The 14,538-nt window shown below is 38.9% G+C and overlaps 1 protein-coding gene and 1 non-coding gene across 41 annotated transcripts in view; one reads left to right on the forward strand and one right to left on the reverse strand.

Annotated features, from left to right (window-relative positions):
- PTPRD (protein tyrosine phosphatase receptor type D) overlaps positions 1 to 14,538 on the reverse strand; it is a 1,852,740-nt gene that overhangs the window by 1,094,223 nt on the left and 743,979 nt on the right. The window lies entirely within an intron of this gene.
- LOC119948464 lies at positions 7,092 to 7,229 on the forward strand. Its single transcript, XR_005456858.1, has one exon. It is a non-coding gene; the product is annotated as a small nucleolar RNA SNORA7 (small nucleolar RNA).

Here is a 14,538-nt window from a genome sequence, read left to right on the forward strand (position 1 = left end):
TTTTGGGAATGAACACATCTGCCAATTATGGTGCACTGTATTCTCAGAAGGGCTTAGTACAGTGCTCTGTCCACAGTAGGCACACAATAAATACCATTGGTATTGTTTGATTTGCTGTTTAGTAATTCAACCAAAATCATTAAAATTAAGAGGATGATTTACACATTACAAAGAAGTCATTTTCCAAAATATTTTCCTTCCAAGATTTTTCATAGCTATAATATTTCTTTTTAGGAAAAATTTTGTTTTGAAATCCCTGACCACACCAAGTATTTGTTAAGCATTTCTTTGTTCCTAAAGACTGTGCTAGATACTGGGATAGACACAATATAATCAGACTGTATGCAGCCCCTGTCCCATATGGGGTTCACAGTCTAAGACTAAGTATTTTATCCCCATTTGATATATGAGAAAACTTAGGCACAGAAAGAGTAAGGTCACACAGCAGGCCCCAGGTCAGACAGCAGGCCAGAAACAGAGCTGGGATTAGAATATATATCTCCTGATTCCTAGTCCCATGATCTTCCCATTAGGTCGTGTTGCCTCCTACTAAATAATATTCATTCATTCATTCAATCATATTTATTGAGTGCTTACTGTGTGCAGATCACTGTACTAAGCACTTGGGAAGTACAAGTCAGCAACATCTAGATATGGTCCCTACCCAACAAAGGGCTCACAGTCAAGAAGGGGGAGACAGACAACAAAACAAAACATGTAGACAGGTGTCAAAATCATCAGAATAAATAGAATTATAGCTATATGCACATCATTAACAAAATAGAATAGTAAATATTTACAAGTAAAATAAACACAGTAATAAATCTGTACAAATATATATAAGTGCTGTGGTGAGGGGAAGGAGGTAGGGCAGTCCTTGTTTCCCCCCCATCTAGACTTTAAGTTCCTGGTGGATAGGGACTATGTCTACAAACTCTGCTGTCTCCCACGTACTTAGTACAATTCTCTGCACACAGTAAGCACTCAATAAATTCCATGGATTGATTTGAAGGTGTTAGAATCATTGCTTTAATGAGAAATTGGTAATGTTAGTGCTAAAAATATCATACTGATTCAAGTCAAACCACCCTCTCCCTGCTGCAAGTCCAGTCAGCCTAACCCTCTGTCCCCTTAAAATTCCCCACCCTAAACCCTAGCTGTCTGTTTTAAATACTGGTTTCTTCTTTTCATGATCCTGTTTTCTGAAGAGGTTTTCCTCTCAACACTGCCTCCTACTATGGTGCAGATTTTTGTTTTCCTCCCCAACTTTGGATCTGTCCTTTTATTAAAAGAAGCTGGCCTTTCTAGAAATGATTTATATCCCTGCTTATTGAAGTACAAGAACAATGAATAAGGTAGTTAGAAAACTTCCTGCTACCCAATATTGAAGTATTAGCCAAGAGAGAAACCTTTGCATACATAACAATGAAGGGGAGGGACCATCTGGTTTCCTAAAAGGACAATGCTCCTCAATCTTATGAGGCATGTCTAGGAAAGAGTTCAGATCATTAGCTAGGCCTCCATAAGATATTTTAGGAAAGGATAGAAAAAATCCAGAAGAAATGGAAATGTATTACAGCAGAAAATATTTTCAAGTCGGCTATATTTCAGCACCACATCAAACCATAGTTCTCCCTAAAGTCAAATCCTTCATTAAATAATAATAATAATAATAATAATGGTATTTGCTAAGCACTTACTATGTGTGAAGCACTGTTCTAAAGGCTGAAATGAATGAATGAAATGAAATGAATTAAATGCCTCCTCATCCTGAACCATTTCACCACTTTAGCCACTGGCACTAATGAATTTATTTACACCCTCCATATCATTCATACACACAATTATTTATTTATATCGATGCCTGTTTACTTGTACCAGATTATGTCTCCCCTCCCCTACTCCCCCTAGACTGTGAGCTCATTGTGGGCAGGGACTGTCTCTATTGCTGTGTTGTGCTTTCCCAAGTCCTTATTACAGTGTTATGCACATAGTTAATGCTCAATAAATACAACTGAATGAATGAATGACTCTAGTTGTAAATATTTTATCTTTGATGCATTCTCTTTTAGAATATAAGCTCCTATTGGGCAGAGAACTGGTCATCTCCTAATCCTGTACTTCCTGTACATTACTATATTTGACCACACAAGTTGTTCCTCAATAAATGCTGCTGCTCCTGCTACTACTAATGACATCACTAATTCTTAAACACCATACTTAATGCAAAGGTATTATTGAAATTGTACACCATTTCAAAGTACAAAATACAATAAAAGGACTAAGTGTTCAGGTAATGGAATATGATTTCACAGACCTCTCAAAAATTGAGTAGCAAAACAATTCATTTTCAGAAATTACTTCTGCTTCACTTCTTGAGAGCAGAGACTATGACTTTTGCAAACTCCCACAACATCCATGCTCTCTTCCCCATTACATCTCAGCTCCCACTTCATTTCTCCCAATCTCGCCTTCCAGAACAGCTTGAGTTAATGTGCTCGAAAATGTCTTCAATCCACTACCTGCTCCATTGTTCTTCATAGAACTTTTTACCCCTTATAAACCATTCCAATTATTTATTTTCATTTATGTGTACTTACACTCATTTATAAAATTGACCTTACACAACACCACTAGTGGTGAAATTCACCTATGCTTGGGTGTGCGACTGAAAAGGCCAATACAGGACCTACTGTTCCGACTATGCACAATAATAATAATAATAATGGCATTTATTAAGTGCTATGTGCAAAGCACTGTTCTAAGCACTGGGGAGGTTACAAGGTGATCAGGTTGTCCCACGGAGGGGCTCACAGACTTAATCCCCATTTTACAGATGAGGTAACTGAGGCCCAGAGAAGTGACATGTCCAAAGTCACACAGCTGACAATTGGCGGAGCTGGGATTTGAACCCGTGACCTCTGACTCCAAAGCCCAGGCTCTTTCCACTGAGCCACGCTGCTTCTTTGGCCCACTTATTAACTCGCCATGCTTTCTTCAGGTATCTCCAATGTCCTTCCTCAACCTACTAAATCCTGTCTTCAATCTACATCCTCAAGTGTGGGACTGCAATTTACTGACTGCATGGTAATTTCAATTCAGTGACAAATTCACTTCCACTTTCCTGTGTCCAACAATTTGACCCACTACATACATATAATTTTAAATTTAAGATGGTGTACTTAAGAATGGCAGATATTGTGTCCATATCTAAAACAATAACAATAATAGTGGTAGAGAAACAGCATGGCCTAGTAGCAAGAGCACGGGCTTGAGACTCAGAGGACATGGGTTCTAATCTCAGCTCCGCCAACTGTCCGTTGTGTGACCTTGGACAAGACTGTGAGCCCCACGTGGGGCAACCTGTTTACCTTGTAGTTACCTCAGCGCTTAGAACAGTGCTTGGCATATAGTAAGCACTTAACAAATACCATAATTATTATTATTTTATTACAACAGGCCAAGCACTGTACTAATCGCTGGGGTACTCAGTAGTATTCAGAGATGCCAGGCCCTCACACAAACCAGATCCAGTAACCTTACAATGCTGACCATGTTTTACAGGAAATGAATTAGTGCTTTGTACATAGTAAGAGCTTAACAAATGCCATCATTATTATTATTATTATTAATTAGTGGACAAGAAAAAAGTCTCTAATATGAATTTAATCAAATGCATTACAAAGGAGCCAAGTGCTTTCTGATCTTGTTGGTCTAATGCTGATGTAGTAATAAGTAGCTCACATCTTGCTGGTGTAGACACATTGCCTACTTTCTACTGGATATGTATTGATTTGTACATATTTTATCTGGCATAATAAAAGTAGGGCATATTTACCCTATCCTCTGTTTAAAACAGTAGGAAAACCTCATTATGACCCTGAATTGCATTAGGAAAGCTGAATAGCATCATAGCCCATTAATACAGGCTTTTAAAACTTCAAAAATAGACTAAATGCCTTTAATCTCCTCAGTTAGGGTTTTTGTTTTGTAAATAATTTCAATTTAGAACCTTATATCCTGGATACAAAAATGTTCACTCACATTTTATTTGGTAACTCATATGAAAATACATTTTCAAAAAGCTGTTCTTAATGTCTCATTTTATAAAACATTTAATGCAGGAGATAAGATTTGCCATTTTAAATTCCAATATTAAATATGTTCAATATAATTAAAGACCTAACCATTTTCACATGGAGGCTAAAAATATACAAATATCCTGATAAAGTGTATTTCAATGCACTGTGAAATGATACAGTGCCTTTTAGCCAAACAATATCTCAATTTTGTCATAATCAGCTAATGTATACTCACCTACCCTTGATGGCTTTTCATGGAGTTAATGTTTTTAAAGCACACTGGGGCCTGTGGATGAATTGTACTTTGAAAGGGCATACATTATGTTCAGGCTAATTGCAGTCATGACTTTGTAAAGTTATTACACATTACAAATCAAATTGACCAAGCACCAACTGTCTTGCTAATAGGACATCACCAGGGCTCAGGCCTACCTACCAAAAGCAGTTCCAGTTCTGGAAGCAAAAAAAATGAACTTTTTTTCATGATAAAGTCACCTTATATTAGCAATACAGTTTGAGCTTTTAACATGCAACATTCATTATCAGGTTAGTGGATAGTAAATAATGTAAAATATCAGTACTGTTTTGTTGCGATGAAGACTGCAAAATATATTGTCTCAGAACAGAAAGCATTCTTTAAATTAAAAATCTTCAATATTATTGGTTTAAGCATACTGAATCCTAACTGTCATACTAAGATTACTTCCTAATAGTAACTGAAATATTTGGGGAGGAATAAATAGTCTTTCTTCTAGATGATTCTATTTCAAACACTAAAAGGAGGGAGTGTACAAAGTGCAACAAAGCACTCAATAGTCCCCTCAGTCCAAAAAAATGTGAACTCCTCCCAGGGTATTTAATTCATTACCAGGTAACTTTCTTTGATTTTGAGGGAACCGAGTTCCAAATTTTTATATATCTGAATTTTGCATTATTGTGATTCCAAGCTTCCTATTGTATTAAGGTATAAATACAGAAGAACCTAAGCTATTAGTAAGCTATCTAGTTACTAATGTAAGAGAAGCAGCGTGGCTTAGTGGAAAGAACACAGGTTTCGGGGTCAGGGGTTGTAGGTTCTAATTCTGGCAATGCTACTTACCAGCTTTGTGAATTTGGGCAAGTCCCAAATTCTCTGTGCCTCAGTTACCTCAACTGTAAAATGGGGATTAAAACTGTCCCCACAACGGACAACCAGATTACCTTGTACCTACCCTACTGCTTAGAACAGTGCTTGGCACATAGTAAGCACTTAAATACCATTATTATTATTATTAATGTGAAAGACCTCCAGATAAGTTGTCAGATGGATGCAGTTCTACCATTCTTAATCTCTTCTCTCCCCCTAGGTGATGGAATAAGGAGTTAAAATTTATCTAAGGCTAATTAGACATTGTGTTACTGGAGGACTTAAAGTCCCAATGCTGCTAAATATAGTCTGCCTTCCTTAACAGAATCAATCATTCATATTTTTGAGCTCTTACTGTGTGCATAGTGTGGTACTAAGTGCTTAGGCGAATACAATGTTACAGAGTTGGTAGAGATGATCTCTGCCCACAGCGAGCTTGCAGTTTAGAGTCTAGACTGACAGTCTGAAGTTGTGTCCCATTGCTGCAGAGAATGGAAGCAACTGGAAATTTTGAGGTATGGAGCTTTCCGGGCTCACTGTATATCTCAGACAATGAAACTATCCTATGAATTTCTTGGCTTGATTGACCCTCTTCTGGTTAGTTGCACCACTTTTCCTTTCATCCTGCAAGAAGAGATAGCATATGCCCATAGGTAGAATAAGGACATGGGACTTTGAAGTTCAGAATAAAACAACTCTGTAAATTGTCACTGTCCTGGGAGGACAATTGGTGGGGAGTGGTTTGGGGTACTCCAGGGCTCAGAGCCATGGCCATCATGGAGGGCTCCAGAAAATTTTCTTTGAGAAACACAGTTCATTAGTTTTGATGTTTCACTTTGTACCTAGAGTCACGAGAACAACCTGCATGGGAAAATGGTATTATTGCTTAGAAAAACTAAATCCAGAGCTCTGGTATCACATAAACATGTTCTTCTTTGAAACCCTGACTGATGGCTTTCTTTTCCATGGCTTGGGCTCATTTTGATGGACTATAAAGTAGGACATACGGTGTCTGAAGTGATAAAGACAAATTAGAGCCCTCTTCTTGCTCCTTTATGAAAGCCCAAAAAATTGTTAGTATTCTCAACAGAGGAATAATTTGAATGATGTTTTGGTCATTACATTATACGCAAACTTTTTTATTTTCACTTTGATATTGTCAGAATACTACAGATTCACTTAGAACATGATGAAAAGAAGGTTAAGGTTACAAAATTGAAACCCTTCAAGGCCACTGCCTTGGATCAAAGATATTATCTGAAAATAATATACAGAGTTCTGATGATTCACTCTTATCAAGAATACATTTTCATCCAACTCCAGGCTACATTATAGATGATGGCTCGGCAATAGTTTGTCTGGTCTAGGTAAGAAACAGCTCTTCAGTTTAATTGCTTTATTGTTCTCTGATTTTAATACTTCAACAGATAGTTAAAAGCTACAGAAAAATACAGCACCTGCGTAATACATGTGTTAGATTGTGAAGGAAAATACTGCCTTTTTTGAAATTTATTTCAACCAAAATATTTTATATTCAGAATGCATGTCCTCTCAGATACATGAATAGAAACCTGCATGTATAAACTCCTGTACATCCATGGGTACTAAACTCACATATGCTTATGAAAGAAAAATGACACCTAAAAGAAACATTTGATAAACTTGAGAAACAGCATTGCCTATGGATAGAGCATGGGCCTGGGACCTTAGACCTTAGTTCTAACCCTGGATCCTCCACTTGTATGCTGTGTGCCCTTGGGAAAGCCACTTCCTTCCTCTGTGCCTCTGTTTCCTCATGTGTAAAATGGGGATTAAGATTGTGATCCTCACGTGGGACAGGGACTGAGTCCAACCTGATTAGCTTCTATCTACCCCAGTGCTTTCCCCTCTCAGAGTCGCATCTGGAAAGTTTCTAGTACTCTACCAGTCTCAAATATGGGAGGCAGAGTCAAGCAGAAGCATACCCATTCCATTCTTGGCTTGGCCAGTTGCTAGTGAGTGGAAGGCAATCTGCTACAAGTCAAAACTCTATCCACTATGGCACGCTGCTTCTACTGTAAGAGAGGGGATGCTGTACTACCCCCTACCAAGGTAATAAGGAGATTACAGGTAGAGTACGCCTGCGTTAAAATGAAAGGTGGAAGTTTAAGGGCAACATCATAGTAGGAGTTGCTGCACCAATGGCCTCAGAGAAACAACATCAGATACATCTATCTGGCCTGAATGACAAGTAATTTTAAGGTGCAGGACCGTGAGCGAGCTCCCAGGCAGGTCCAGCCCCCTTAGAAGTCTTAGTCATCTGGGGTGAATGGGGAAAGGGCAAGTCCCTAAGGTTATCAATCTGCTCTGGATCCAAGGGAATCTAGACCCTAAAAAGTGCCCTGCACCCTATAAGGTACTCAAATGCATTCTTTTGTTGAGACCTATTGATTTGGAACTCTCCATGACCACCTGATCCTAATCCAGTCAGCCCCAGTTCTGATACTTGTCCTACTGAGAGATTTTCAGAGCTTTCTTGGGTTTGGGGGGTACAAGATAGGGGAATTTTATGGTCAGTGTACACTAGGTTGTATGAGGACTATGGGTGCAGTTGCTCCTCTGGCTTAAAGCTAAACCTGTCTACTCATTGATTAATACTGATGAAAGCTTAATACCCCTTTGTAGTGTTAATAGTGTCTGTGGACTGGTTACTCCATATTTTCTCAGCAAATACCTGAGAAAATACAAGGAGAATAGAAGGCATGATCCCTCCTTTGAGGAGTTTAACAGTCTGATGGAGGAGTGTATTACTAATGCTGTCTCTCTCTCTCTCTCCCTCCATATACATGTATATATAATATACATATATATACACACACACACACACGTGTGTGTGTGTGTGTGTGTGTGTGCGTGTGTGTGTGTGTGTGTGTGTTTACCAAGCGAACATAAATGTTGGCTTTTTGGTCAGTTTCTTTATTCATGCTAGATCAGTCCTTTTGTTCCAGTTCCAGTCTTGACCTTTCAGAAGGACCCAGTCTCTCATTTTTAAAGCTCTCCACAGATGTATTTAAGAAGGGAGCTGGAATTGCTTGGTTGCGGGTCCAGGATTGATTTCCAGTGGATCATCAATTAAAATGCCTTATCACTTACTCGCCAGTTGGGAGTAGGTGATTTACACAATCGATCCATTACTCAGACTTTCTCAGGCTGCTGCTCCAGAATCAAACTTTGATAGTCGTATCACTTCACACTCTAGGACATGCAAAAAAGTGGACAGAGCAGATGTTCGTGACAATCTGGAGTGATGTCATTGCCCCATTAGAATATAGGCTTCCAATTTTAGGGGTTCTAATTTTTAAGGATGGGCTCCCTATCCTGCTGTTCATCCCACCCTCTTGGGTTCACCACCATGCTCAGAAACTGGCCAACATTTGATTGGTAAACTCAGAGATCAAAGTGCCCAACTAGTGAGCCATCGATTGATAGGACTGGTAGTTTTGGAAGGACTGATCTAGCATGAATAAAGACTCTGACCAAGAAGCCAGCATTGATGTTGGCTTGGTAAACACACACACACACACACACACACACACACATATATATATATATACATATATATATACATGTATGTGTATATATGTATATGGAGAGAGAGAGAGAGAGAGAGAGAGAGAGAGAGAGAGACTCCATTAGTAATACAGTCCTCCATCAGACTGTAAACTCCTCAAAGGAAGGATCATGCCTTCTATTTTCCTTGTATTTTCTCGAGTATTTGCTACAGGGCTCTGCATAGAGTAACCAGTCCACATACACTATTGAATTTACACAACAGAACTTGAATTACCGCTGTTCTCCAATTAAAATATGAATGGTTTCCCAGAAGTAACTACAAATTTTTATGTTTGTCAGTGATGATATTCATATAAAGTAGGTGTTAGTTGTGGGCAGGGGATGTGTCTGTTTATTGTTAAACTGTACTCTCCCAAGCACTTAGTACAGAGCTTTGTAAACAGTAAGCACTCAAATACGATTGAATAAATGTTGACTATTCATTGAGTGTGTGGGACTGTAAAAGCGATAGACATTTCTGGGGTGGGGGAGAACTGGTTTTACAGAGCTTACAGGAGAGAAGGCACTATTATTGATATTTTCAACCTTGACTGGAAATTCTCAGGTCTTGCTAGAGATCTGAGAGTAGTGAAGCTGGAAATTCAGCTCAAACATCTGTGGGTGCTGTCACCCCCACTGTTCCCATGAAGTTACAGAAAGAACGAGCAATAATTTTAGAAAATTCAAACAGAAGAAAAACAGGATTGGAAATTCATACCAAAAATAGGATGGGTGAAAAATGAAACCTGATGAATACAAAATAAATTGCAATGGGACACTGAGGGAGTGACAAAATACAGGTCCTTCATAAAAATGGTGAAAATCAACCTATGATATAGATGGAATTAGAAAGAAGGCAAGAGAGAATCAACCATGAATATTTATTGTGTGCAGAGTACTGTACTAAGCAACTGAAGGCATTTGACGCATAAAGACACACACCCAACAGATCAGAAGATCTTCTCAAAATTGGGAGCAGGACCTTTCAAAAGTCATTTAATACTTGCAATGATACGTTTGCACAACGTGAAGAGGCAAAACTATGATTAATGGAATGCTTATGTGAAACAATTTCTTAGAGATCATATCTTCCATAAACAAATAAGAAGGAACTAAATGTGAGGTGAGAAACAAATATGGCCACCAAATAGATGGGAGAACTCCTTTGCCAAGAAATTCAGAAGAAGAAAGGTTACAATCTATACCAATGGAAAATAGTCTGAGTCATTAAGCCAATCCACAAGCAGGGCAGTTGAAAGGACTTGGGTTTTAAGCCCGGATCCACCATTTGTCTGCTGCGTGAGCTTGGACAAGTCACAACTTCTCTGTGCCTCAATTCCCTCTTCTATGGGGATTAAACTGTGGTCCTGTGGTCCCAAGGGGGACATAGACTGTGTCCAACCTGATTAGCTTTTATCTACTCCAGCGCTTAGTACAGTTCCTGATACAGAATAAGCACACAAATGCCATAAAAAAGCACCAAAGGAACCATTAGGATATAGTGAAACAGTCACAGTTTAGAGATATTGAGTGATAATGTTGATAAAAATGACATTCAAATGTTCATAATTTAGGAACAGAAAAGTAGGCCACATTGGACAAAAAATCTCCATTAAGGAACTACATAAATAAAAACCCTCGAGATCAAAATATAGATATAGATATTCACTGAGCTGGAGAACTCACTTTTAGAGAAGAATGAGAGAAGTCAGAGAAATGTAACCAAGGAAGCACCTTCACATTTTTCTGAATTGTGTTGCCGACTTGTACTTCCCAAGCGCTTAGTACAGTGCTCTGCACACAGTAAGCGCTCAATAAATATGATTGATTGAGTGATTGAATTCTAAGCAATAGTATTTAAAGAAAAGGGACTGACTGTAAAAAATCATGTCACTGGACCACAAGGAAAAATGATCAGAGATATATGTTGAGCTGAGGATCGTATCTACACAACTTGATAAGAGATTGTTTTTAAACTGCTCTTTTACTTTCCACATTGTTTTAGCCTTTTATTCCATTAATAAAGCAAAAACAAAATACTTTGTAAATGTGTCCAGAGGCTCTGGATTTGGAGCCTGTTTTGAAAATAAAATTCTAAATCATGAAACAAAATGAAATGAGCAACTTAATCCTTCCCATTCCCTTTGCAAATACACATTTGTTTCCCAGACCACTAATCATTTTAGTCACTGGTCCTTTAGCTGCATTTTCTATGTGATGGGACAACAAAATCAGAAATAAAAATTTCAAGATGAAGTATCAATTTTATTGAAATATATGTATGTGTGTGTATATATATATATATATATATATATATATATATATATATATATATATATATATATACACACACACAGGTATGCATATGCATGTTTCAATAAAATTGATACTTCTTCCATACATATATATCCAGAATACTTCCAATTTACAGATAGGGAGTAATTTACATCCTCTAAGAATTTGCCTCCCAACCAATCATTTTACACTTTATTGTGGCCATTTTACTGTTTTTTATGGTAATGCAAATCAAAGCTACATCATTAGAGTGCTATTGACCAAAGAGCTACAGTCTGACTATAATGAAATCTATAGTTTTCAACTTGTTTCATTTAATTGAGACCTGATCGGTGTGCCTGTTTCAAACTGGTCTTTTTCCAATAAAACTGCCAGTCTCTTAACTATCCCAAATTCCTCAATAATGTGTTTTCAGCACTCAATGGCTCTCACAATTTTCCCCACTTCCTATATATCTTATCATTTAATTGCTTCTTAATATTTTGAGGGGTGTAATGAAAAATATAGTGACTCCAGCATCTGAAATCCACATGTTGCAAATACAGAGTTGAAAAGTCTTTGTGAAACAAGCATATTTAATGCAGTATCTTTGATGCTATGATATCAATGCTACAGATGTGACAGCACCATTTGAGGAGGTTGATTTCATTGATTTCTATTACAATCAATTGAAAGTATTTATTGAAGCTTAATACCCATGATTGCCTGAAGTAGTCCAAAGTCACTGATGTATAATTAAAATGTTACGAGCTTGGGATAAGAAAAATTCAATCAGGGAAGGCCTTGGGAAGAGGTGGGATTTCAGGAGCATTTAGCTATGGGAGAGTTGTGTTCTGGCAGTTTTGAAGAAGAAGGGACTTCTAGGAATAAAATGAAAGATGTGAACAAAGGGTTGGAGATGAGAGAGGAGAGAATGAAACGGTGAGAAGGTTACCTCCGGAGGAACAGAGAAGGTGAGCTAATGGAGTGTCTTAAAGCCAATAGTCAGGAGTTTTAGTCAGAAGCTTTTGCTTGATGCAGTGAAGAATTGAGAAACCATCAAAGATTCAACCTAAAGGAGGCCCTCAAATGTGCCTCCTTAAATGTCAGAAGGATCAGAATACTGAGTTTAGACTAACTGCAGCTCAAAAATGCTGTGGGGGAGAGTGGGGTGAAATGACATACTCCATTGTCCATGCTATTCAGGTAGCTGGTCTGAATTAAGTCTTGTATGTGCCAGATTACTGAGTTTACACATGTGAATTCTAAAGATGACTCAAGAATGTTGCCTCTCACCCCTCCTCACAAACACCAGCGGCTCTTTCCCTTGCAGTATCTGAACTAGGAAATACTTACATATTCTGTCCAGGTGGAATCCTTATTGTTCCTCATTTAATCGATCAATGGTATTTATTGAGGACTTATTTGGTGCAGAGGACTGAATTTAGAGTTTGGGAAAATACAAATAGAAGACGTGGTTCTTGCCCTGGGAGAAACTGGGATTTCTCAGTCAAGCACAGAGCCAGATGTAGTTGTCCTAATTCGCTCTCTGGCTCTCCCTACTGAGCTCTAAATATAAACTGCTCGTCATGCAACTTCTTCAAGAAGCCAACAGGATTTCCATTTCCACTTTTTTACAATAAAAACAGACATGGTTGACATATCTAGAGGAAGTGGCCTGCAGCATAGCTAAATAAAGCCTATCACAGAACTCATTATCATGTGACTATTCTCAGAGCATGTTCAAACAGATTAAACTTAGAAGACCCAAAAATGTGAAAGACAGTAAGTTGGCCTTCTAAATGAAAATCAGACTCACTACACAGTAGCCAGGAACTGAACCCAGGGAAATCACTTGGATTTCAGCTCTACTCCCTGATATCAAGCATCCAACAACATTTCCAGGAGAAATTTAGCTCGTTACTGTTGAAACAAAGCAGAAACACAGGAATATACCAGCCATCTTGACTGTTTTCTGGAACCACCTAGGATGTTCTGTGAGGTGGATGAGCCCAGTAGGAATCCTGAAGAATAGCTGACTTATGTGGGTAGCAATGACCACAGTGGCTATTAAAGCAACTGCCTGCTGGGTTATGTCACTGTATCAGCTCTGTGCTGTGATCACTTTGGCACTACATGGTTCCTGCCTATAAAGTAGACATATGTGTTCACTTAGCAATGAGCTGCAGTCCTTGATGTCCACCAGACCGCCATGCTGCCTCCCCAGGATTCCTCACCAGCTCTCCTCCATGTCACCAGGGAATCTCCATCCCGACATGTCCTGCACCACCCCAGTAGGACAGAGAAAAGCTGCTGCAGCTTGGTAGCACCTACACAAAGACTCAGGAAGACTGTGGCGGTGGTGTCTGCTGCTGCTCTAGTGATTACTGAGGCTACAGCTGTGACTGTGGACTCTGACCTGTGAGGAGCCTGAAACTCTGCTCCTGCTGCCACAGTTCTCCACTGATCTTTGATTTTGTCTCTAGGTTTGTCTTAGTGTTTTTGTTTCATCTCTCCTTAGGTGTGTCATCAGTCCCCTCTCTATCCTTTTATTAATTGACTGTGAGCCCCGTCAAGGAGAGGAACCTAATTCCTACCTGTTTATTAGTTCCCAGGGTTTAGCATAATTTCTACACTGAACAAGCACTTACTAAATGCTATTTCTACTACTACTACAAGTTCCACTGCCCTAGTGGAATGGGATTGGCACTAGCAAATACCGTTGCTCCCGACAGAGTTCCACAGAGCAGGAGCCTCATTGCCCTGCAGGAGCTTTTAGATCTGATTGATTGCAAATCTCAGCAGCCTCCCCAGTGAAGACCATACCTGATGTCATGAGGAGTAGCCAATTAGTCAACCGTATTCATTGAGCACTTACAGTATTCAGACATGGTATTAAAGCACTTGAGAGAACAATGTAACAGACACATTCCCTGCCCACGACAAGCTTACAGTCTAGAGTGGGAGAGAGGCATTAATATAAATAAATTACAGATATGGATAAGTGTTGTGGGGCTGAGAGGCGGATGAATAAAGGGTAATGCAGAAGGGAGTTGAAGAAAAGGAATCGAGGTCTTAGGGAAGGTCTCTCTCCATAAAACTTTGAAGGGGCGGGAGAGTAAACGTCTGTCAGATATGAAGAGCGAGGAAGTTTCAAGCCAGAGGCAGGATAAGGTCTCCAGCAAGATACACAAGATGGAGGTACATTGAGAAGATTAGCATTAGAGGCGTGAGGTGCATGAACTGGGTTATAGTAGGAGACTAGTGAGATGAGGCACAAAGTAAGTGCTCAATAAATTCGATTATTGATTGATTGATGAGGTTAGAGAGGACAAGGTGATTGAGTGCTTTAAAGACAATGGAAAAGAGTTTCACATTGATGCAGAGGTAAAACCACTCCTCCAGTGGTTCCTGAAGGAGTGAAAAACATAGCCTGAAAGGTTTTTGTTTTTTGTTTTTTTAGAA

This window comes from Tachyglossus aculeatus, chromosome X4 (genome assembly GCF_015852505.1).
Source record: "Tachyglossus aculeatus isolate mTacAcu1 chromosome X4, mTacAcu1.pri, whole genome shotgun sequence".
In the NCBI taxonomy this organism is placed as follows: Eukaryota; Metazoa; Chordata; class Mammalia; order Monotremata; family Tachyglossidae; genus Tachyglossus; species Tachyglossus aculeatus.